General features: G+C 44.2%; 1 protein-coding gene and 1 long non-coding RNA gene across 2 annotated transcripts in view; both read left to right on the top strand.

Moving 5' to 3' along the window:
• The window catches only part of RAPGEF4 (Rap guanine nucleotide exchange factor 4), a gene marked incomplete at its 5' end in the record, with an annotated part of 261,647 nt that overhangs the window by 65,021 nt on the left and 188,079 nt on the right, over positions 1 to 8,547 (top strand). The window lies entirely within an intron of this gene.
• Positions 1 to 8,547, top strand: part of LOC112547906 — a 70,410-nt gene that overhangs the window by 47,842 nt on the left and 14,021 nt on the right. The gene's annotated exons all lie outside the window — the stretch shown is intronic.

The following is an 8,547-nucleotide window of genomic DNA, read 5'->3' as shown; positions in this document are numbered from 1 at the left end:
CCTTGGGTCACCTGGAGGGGGATAAAAGGGGCAGCACGGCTGACTCAGGAAAGAGACCAGCAAGGGACCACAAGGAGGGAGCTTCAAGGAGCTGGCAAGAGCTGAGCCAGCGGGGCAGGAGCAATTGCCCCAGAAGAGCCTGAAGGAGTGGGACCTGCAGGCAGCACTGGGGTCCTCAGCAGTGCGGTGTGTGGCTGGCAGGAGAGGCTCCCCGCTGGGCTCCAGGATCCTCTATGAGAAGCTGTGACCGGCAGGAGAGGCTCCCCCACTCCAGCAAGATCTGAGCAGTGACCTGAGAGGTTCCCAGGTCTGCTTCCAGCTCCTCCAATCAGAGGCCAGGCAGCTCAATGTGAGGCCAGGGCTCCAGGAAGGTCAAGACCCCTAGCAGCTTGGAGTAGTGCCAGCACTGGTGCCTGTGTGGCAGAGTTTCTGCCTCCTGTGTGGGAGAGCTGCGTTCAAGTCCAAGCTTTGGTGACTTGGGGTGAGTGAGCTAACAAGGAAAAATTCCTCTTTCAGTGGAAAGGGGCTATTGTGTTTTTCCCCTTTCTCCTCCTCCAGGTACCTAGGCCCTATATTCCTTGTCATTTGACATTTTGTATTTTGTGCCTTTTGTATTTCACCAACCAGTATTGTTTGTTCTGCTGTTTGTGTTTTACATTTTGGTTAACCCTGTCTTTTGTCAACTGGATGAATATGTCTATGATTGTAAGTGTCTAACCTTTGTTGAATCCTGCCCCTTCGGGGCATTGTAGTGTCCCCTATACCTCCCTGGCTTATACTGGTTATGTTCCAAGTATTGTTCCCTCATTAAAAGGTATATGGTTAAGTCCCCATTGGTGGTCTGGCTCTGCTCTATAGGGGGAGGAGAGGAGTCCCTACACCTCCCACAGTGCTTGTGCACCTGCTTTGATCCCTTCAATTGGAGAGGGAGCATCTCTTGGAGTACCGCCCGGGTTACGCAATCATTAGGTACATCGCCTGAGCACCACAAATTCTTGAATATCCTCACCATAAGCTGTGCTATAATGTCAGCTAGTTCCTTTAGCACTCTTGGGTGTATTCCATCTGGCTGGCTGATTTGTGGATGTCCGGCCTCTTAAGATGTTCCCTCACAAGATCAGTGGTAATGATGGGTGCAGATTTGCCCTTCCCCTTGTGATCCTTCCTCTTGTCAGGCAGGGTGATCCCACTGGGCTGATGCAAGACTGATGCAAAGTAGTCATTAAGGAGATTGGCTTTTTCCTGGGTGTCAGTTATCAGCTGCCCCACTTGCTTTAGTAAGGGTCCAATGTTACTCTTGTTCTTTTACCTACTTCCCACATATTTGAAGAAGTACTTTTTATTGTCCTTGATTTGTGGCCAGTTTGAGCTCAGTTTCAGCCTTGGCTTTCCTAGTTTGCTCCCTACAGGTGTGGGCTAGTGTTGAGTACTCCTCCTTAGTGGTGTTTCCCGTCTTTCATCCTTTATAAGCTTCTTTTTTTAGGTGCAGAAGGTCTTTGAATTCCCTATTGAGCCAAGGGGGTCATCCAGCCATTTTGCTATTTTTTCTGTGGGTTGGAATGGACTTCCCTTGTACTTCAAGGATTGCATCCTTGAGGAGCAACCATTCATTATGGAATATTCCTCCCTGCCAGACAGTGGTTTCTCAGAGTCTGAACAACTAGCCTCCTAAGCTTGTGGAAGTCAGCCTTCCTAAAGTCAAGGACTTCTGTATTGCTGACTGGCTTGCCAGCTTTGGGGTGAATAGAGAAAGTGATCAACTCATGGTCAGTGTCTCCCAGCTTCCCTTTGATTCTCAAGTCGCTGATTAGATCATCCCCTTTGGCCAGTACCAGGTCCAGCAGTGCCTTGCCCCTTGTCGGTCTGTAGACTTCTTGAGACAAATAAAGCACATCAGTGCTTATGAGGAAGTATTGCGACTGATCAGATTTGGCTGAGTTCTCTTCCCATGAGATGTCCGGGTAGTTAAAGTCACCCATAACAACCATGCACTGAGAGTATGCAGCCTCAGCCAATTCCCTGATGAGCTCATGGTCAAGTTCTTGCTCTTGATCAGGAGATCTGTAGTAGATTCCTACTGTTATATCCCCTTCATCAAGTTTTCCCCTTATTCTTATCCAGAGGGTCTCAAGTCTCCCTCCTTGGTTGCCAGTCTCAGCCTGTAGGGAAGTGTATTGCTCTTTCACATAGAGAGCTACACTCCTGCCCTTTCTTGCAACATGATCTCTCCTGTACAGGGTATAGACATCAATACCTGTGGTCCAGTCATAGGTAGATTCCCACCTCTTTTATTCCTATGAGATTGTAATCATTATTGTTTAGGAGTAGGGCCAGCTGTTTGTTGCCCAGGCTCCTGGCATTTGTGTAAAGGCAAATGAGCTTGCCATCGGAGGCCCTAGGTTTCCCTGCACTCCTGGAAGAGCCCTGTCCCTGGGGTGGGGTAGGAGTTTGTTTCCTTGTACAGCCTGACCAAATGGTTTGGTGGCTGATGCTTGGTTGGCTTGCACCAGTGATTATCTGCCCATCCCCTAGCAAACTTAGTTTAAAGCCTGGTCAAGCAGGTAGCCAATCTGGCTGAAAAGAGCTTCTTTCCCGTGCGAGTGAGGTGGAGACTGTCCCTTCCCAATAACTCACTGGCTGTCACTCTGAAGTGTGGGCCGTGGTCGTAGAAACTGAAGCCTTCATAATGGCACCAGCGCTGCAGTCTTCTGTTTACTTCCTGAATTCTTCTCACGCTCCTGTGCCACTGACATGTAATGGGAAGGATCGAGGAGAAAACCACCTGTGCCGCCAACCCTTTCAGCCCCACTCCTAGAGTCCTGTAGTCATTCATGACCTGGCTGGGATTGCTCTGAGCCATGTCATTTGTGCCCACATGGATAAGGAGCGCAGGGTAGTGGCCGGAGGGCCAAATAATTTTTGCGATTCTCTCAGCTACATCCTGGATATGGGCCCCTGGGAGGCTGCAGACCTCACAGGCTGAGCAGGGAAGCCCTGCCCCCAGCTGTAAGATCCCAGGCAGCCCAAAGCCCAGCAGATTCCCCCAGACCTCCACCTCCTTCGCAGGGGGAATTGGCTTGGCTCCCAGCTGGGGTGGAAGCAAACCCCTGACTGCAGGCTTCCCTACATTTTGGGCATAGCCCAGCTGGGGGTCCAGAGTTGGGGGGCATTCCCCCCCGCCAACTCCCACCAGCCCGCTGGCTCAGGACAGGGTGTGGCTGGGTGATTGCCCTGGCTCCCAGCTTGGGTGGGGGCAGTAAAGACCCCACTGCAAGAGCCACACACCCCTCTGCACTGGGGCACAGCCTGGCTGGGGACCTGGCATAGCAGGAGGGGGAGGGAGAGGGCAACTGTTTCTCCCACTCCCCCCAGCTCCCTCCTAAGCCTACCCAGTGGCCAAGGGAGAGGCATGGCTGGGTGATTACCTTGGCTCCCAGTTCTCAGCTCAGGTTGGGGGAGTAAAGCCCCCACTTCAGGCTCCCCCACCCCACCCTTTCCCCGGGGCAGGGAGACCCCAGCTGGGGGTCTGGTGGGGGTGTTTCCCCCACACATCCTTTCCTCAGCAGGCTGGAGGCTGAAGAGGGGCATGGCTGGGGAATTGCCCATCTCCTGGCTTTCTGTTGTGGCTGTCAGGTAGGAGATGTGCGCAGCAGGGGTCTGGCTGCCCTTCAGGTTGGAAAAGTTAACATCAGTTCACTTTCTAATCGGTTCAATCTAGGCAGTTTACAGAAACCTGCAAAGATTGAATCAATTCGGTCTCAGAGTTTTTGACTGTCTGTACTTAGCCTAGGAGGATTTGCTGCATTGTTGTATAGATAAAGGTCTAGGCTGGTCTATGGACCAAGGGAAACCAATTATCGTAGTCCCTTGAATTTTCAAGGTGGCCTGAACCAGTTTATGGCTGTGTTAGGTGGTGCTGCTTGTTCTGTCATTGTGGTAGGTTCCTGGTAAATCTGGTCACATTGTGATCCCTGTCTACAAGGATGGAGGTTGTCTAATCTTTGTCTAATATTTGCAAGCGCTTCATAGGCATTAACATTTGCCATATGCCAATGCACATATTGTGAACAATATATAAACTCTCATCATAAATGGAAAGTTGTGTGGAACACCCTTTAAATGTTGGCCCCTTGATCCCATGCAAAAAAACAGCAGGGTCCCATTTCTGTGGTAGGAATCTGTGTGGCCTATAGACTTACTTCTTTGTCATATGTAAAATAACTAAATTTACATTTTGAAGAAAGAATTATGTTGCTTATCCCTGCACCCCCAAACTCCTCCTTGTCTGTCTTGGTCTAATATTATGATATTTTTCAGAAGCCTATTACTTTGATAATGAAGCACCATACTATTTTAAAGTTTGCCTTAAGGCTCTATGTATTTTCCTCAATATGTTCCTTTGTTTCAAATCTTCATGATAAACAAATCTGATCATGAAAGGATGTGGTTTTATGAATAAAGTTGGACAACTTGGAAATAAGTTTGCGTGGGGCTTTTTACTTTCCTTTTTCATTCAATTCTTTTCTTGTTTTTAAATATTGTCCATCTTCCTCTGTTGCAAGTTTTTAATGTTTTCCTTTTCAGTAGAGAAGTCATGTTTAATTAAAACTTATTCCATATTTTCAATTATAGATGATAATTTGTTTGACTTTACACTTTAAATTGCCTTGAGTAATTTCCTGTGGAAGTACATATAACCATTTGTATGTTTGAAGTATTAGTGTGTAATTTGCATAGTTTGTATGTAATACTTAAGCTAAGTACTGGGGCTTAGAAAGGGTCCATAATATTTTCTGTGGCAAATGGCAATATGATGGTCTTTCTGTTTCCTGTTAAATTTCTTTTGGAGCTGAATTTGTTTATCCAGCTGGAAGTGATAGTCAAACCAAAAATTAATTAAAAAAAAATCAAAGCCTTCAAAGGTCACTTTAATAAGTACATAGGAATTAGGAAAATGGGGGACTGGAAATATTATGCACATCTTGTCACACGTTCATCAGCCCATATGCAAGTTAATATGACCCAGTTATTTCTATCTGATGTCTTATCCTTGACAATATCTGCAGAGGTAAAAAGGTAGGTATTTAAGATGTATTAATTCATGTATACTGAAATGCTAATATAGACAAGGCAATTGTAAATGTTAGCTGGTTGAGATGAACTCTGTTGAGAAGCCTAGAATTACTTCCATAACTTTGCCTACTAGCTTCTGATGAGACCTTCATAGAATACTGCATATACTTTTGTTCACGCATGTTTCAGACAGTGAACTCAGACTAGAACAGGTATGGAGAAGAGCTTTAAAACACACAGGTAGTCATGCAGCCTACATTAGCCTGGGGTAGAGTGGGTAGGAAGTTTCAGCACAACACTATGGAAGGAAGGCAAGCTCCTGCTTACAGAAGTTGCATCAGTGAGAGTTGCCAGGTTGTAAGACATAGACAATGGATTTTAGCACACATTATACAGTTGCTGGGTTGGTAAATGTTTAAAGGCATTAAACAGTCTTGGTGAGTCTGTGATGATTGTGGGGGCATTTCAGTCTGTCCCCTTGGTCTTGCTTCTGGCAGGTGGTCTTGGTTGGCTGTCTTCATATAGGTGATAGCCTGTGATATGCTCAAAGAAGATGTCTCTTGTCTATTGCACAGTTTCGGATACCATGAGGCATCTCATCAGTTTTGAGTAGTGGTGGGGTACTCTGCAGGTTTGCAAGATATTCTCATTGCTCAGCCCCAAAGATCAGTGCTAATGGCCTGTACTTGAACAGCTTTTGCTCCCAGGCTTCAGCAAAATTCTGCTACTGGTTCCGCACTAAGGGAGCCCTCCCTCCCCCTCTCAACCAAAAAAAAAATTGACAAAACCCTAATTGCTTTTTAAGATTGACCTTTGTCAGTTTATGCAAAGAAATATATGATGTGATGGCTTGTTTGTGACTTAGAGGCTCCTTCCATTCTCATGTTCCTGCAATAATATTTCAACGTAGATTGGCTAACACAATTTTTTTTTCCAAGTGTGGACTTTACCTATATGAGATTAGGGGCCTTGTTACACATTAATTTTAGGCAGCTCCTGAAGCTCTTAGCCCCTGGATTGTTTGCACATTAATATCTGAAACTTGTTTTAAGCACACTTTAGGTGGCTTAAAGTTATACTGCTCCAGGACAGGTTTATCTCTGATCCTTGTTACCCAGCTCATGTTCCATTAATGTGTGGCTACTCTCCAGTGGTGAGCCACCCAAGTTGCAGTCCTCCCGCATCCCAGGATGCAGTGTCCCTTCCCCCACCCTCTTATTCTTTGCAGACAAACTTACCACCCCAGAAACTCTACTGCCCAAGGGTAGTTCTGGCACCAAGCCAACTCCCCCTCCCACCTCCAGGGGTGTGACCTTCCCACCCCCAGGGGTACAGGCCCATGCAAACAGCCTGCAGAGCACATGCTAGCTGGTGAGGTTGCAGAGCAGACAGATTCAGGAGGGGACCTAGGGGGAAAAAGATAGGGGGCTAGATGGGTCCCCTTGAGCTGGGGCTTCCTTCTCAAGGCAGGGGAAATAGCTCCCCCAAAAGCACCTAAGGTGCAACTGCTTCAAACTTGAACTAGTACTAAGACCAGTCAACATATAAGCAGCAAAAAGTGCAATGCGTAACAACGCTTTAGGTGGACTAAGTCTTATTCCAGTTTCTGGTGAAATGGTGTCCACATCATTAATGCTGTCATCATAACTGGCAGCACTTAGCACTCTTGTTGACTGCATCACACTAAGGACATAATGCACCTTGTGACTGAATGACATTATTCTCCAAAGTGGTAATTTCTTCAGGGCATATTGGGACATGGGTTGTCATGAGAGCAGGCAGGAAAGATTTAAAGGCAAATCCAAGTGTATACTATTTCCTTTGGCTGGTCCTAGGTTAAATGTGCTGATTAGGTTGGCTCTTCCTTAGTGTGCTGATTTTTGGATTCCATTATGGAGGCACAGCACCTAAAAGTTAGTTATTGCAGTATCTAAAATTTAGGGAATAAATCCTTTACTGGGTCTGGTCCTAACAGACTACATTTCTGTTAGGTAAAGGTGTACTCTTTATAAAACACCTTCATCCCAAAGGTTCTGCAAAAGCTTTATCATACTTCTACAAGTAGAAACACTTCATCTACTCTTGCGTTTGTGTGATAGACACTGATTTTGGGGATCCTTCTGAAACAACACTGGACCATTGTCTCCAGTGGTTAAGAGTGCTCTCTGTACTTGGAAAGTGCCATCTTTCAAGGGAAGGAGGTTCCATTTACTTGTGGCCATTAAAAATCCCATGGTACCTCTTTATAAGAGCATTCTGGTATCCAGAATTTCAATGACTACATTGTTCTGCTTTGGTTTCAGTTAGGTTTAGGGTTATTCATTATTTTCTGGACTCGTGTTTTATGTAAGTACTACTGTGTTCTGTTTAAATCATTTCCACACTTCCGTATTTAAAAAAAATACTCATGTATATATAAAATCTAAAGCACTTTGTGATTAAAGTTGCTGAATTTTTAATTACTATGATTATTTTTGGAATTTCAGGTATGAGAACTAAAATAGCAGCTTGTTGTGTTCTGTGTTAGAGTATATTATGAAACGGTAAATTAATTCAGCTTTTCCTTATTTGGTGATATCATGCTTAGTCTAAAAAAACTCCACATAACCTACTTAAAATTAATGCTAGTCATGATCAGGGAGTAGGACTCCATGAGTCCTGTCTGCTATTCAAATACTCCTAATGTTCCAGTGACATAAGTGACTTGTTTATTTAATAATATTCAAGAATCATTTTCATTTCTTAAAGGCAGAGAGGAATACTAATCTTTTTCTGTAGTCAGAAAGGGATACAAGCTAGGAATAGCGTGATATGATTGATTTAGACAGTGACCAAACTTATCCAGATGTTCAGAATTTTCCAAGAATAAATGTTGTCAGACATTCATTTTTGCCTAAATGTTTTAATGGTCCTTATAATTAAACTATTATACCTTGTCATTTCTTGGGCAGAAAATTTCATGAATTAAAAATACAGTTTTACTGCTATTACTTTATTTACTGGAAAGACAAAACTAACAAAAGTTTATTCTGTTTCTTCTTACTACATTTTATATCCAAGTCTGCTGATTTTACCAGTTTCATAGTGTAAAATACTTCTGGTCTGCTGAAAAAGAGGCAGTTTGTTTTAGCACATAGGAAGCAATGTAGAGAAATATTGTTTAAGCAAATGAGTGCTAAGTTCTTTTACCTCCAAACTCCAAATATGCCTGATTTTTATTAATTTCTTAGTTAAATTTTATGTTGATCATTTGTTTGCTATAAACTAGATTTCTCTATGCATGCATAGTATCTTTGTCTTATAAATAGTGTAAATCCCATGTTTCTCGCTGAAAAGTCAGTGTATTGCCTGCCTGTTGCCTGGGGCTATCTGCACAAAAGTATAATCCTTTTAACAGAATAACTCATAAAAAGACCTTTGAACTATAGTAGTCTCTTGGAGCCATTCTTCTGTATCTGACTAACATTCTCAGTG

The sequence above is a fragment of the Alligator sinensis genome, unplaced genomic scaffold (genome assembly GCF_000455745.1).
Source record: "Alligator sinensis unplaced genomic scaffold, ASM45574v1 scaffold1469_1, whole genome shotgun sequence".
In the NCBI taxonomy this organism is placed as follows: domain Eukaryota; kingdom Metazoa; phylum Chordata; order Crocodylia; family Alligatoridae; genus Alligator; species Alligator sinensis.
The sequence above is the reverse complement of the archived record's forward strand: the minus strand, read 5'-3'. Positions and strand labels throughout refer to the sequence as shown.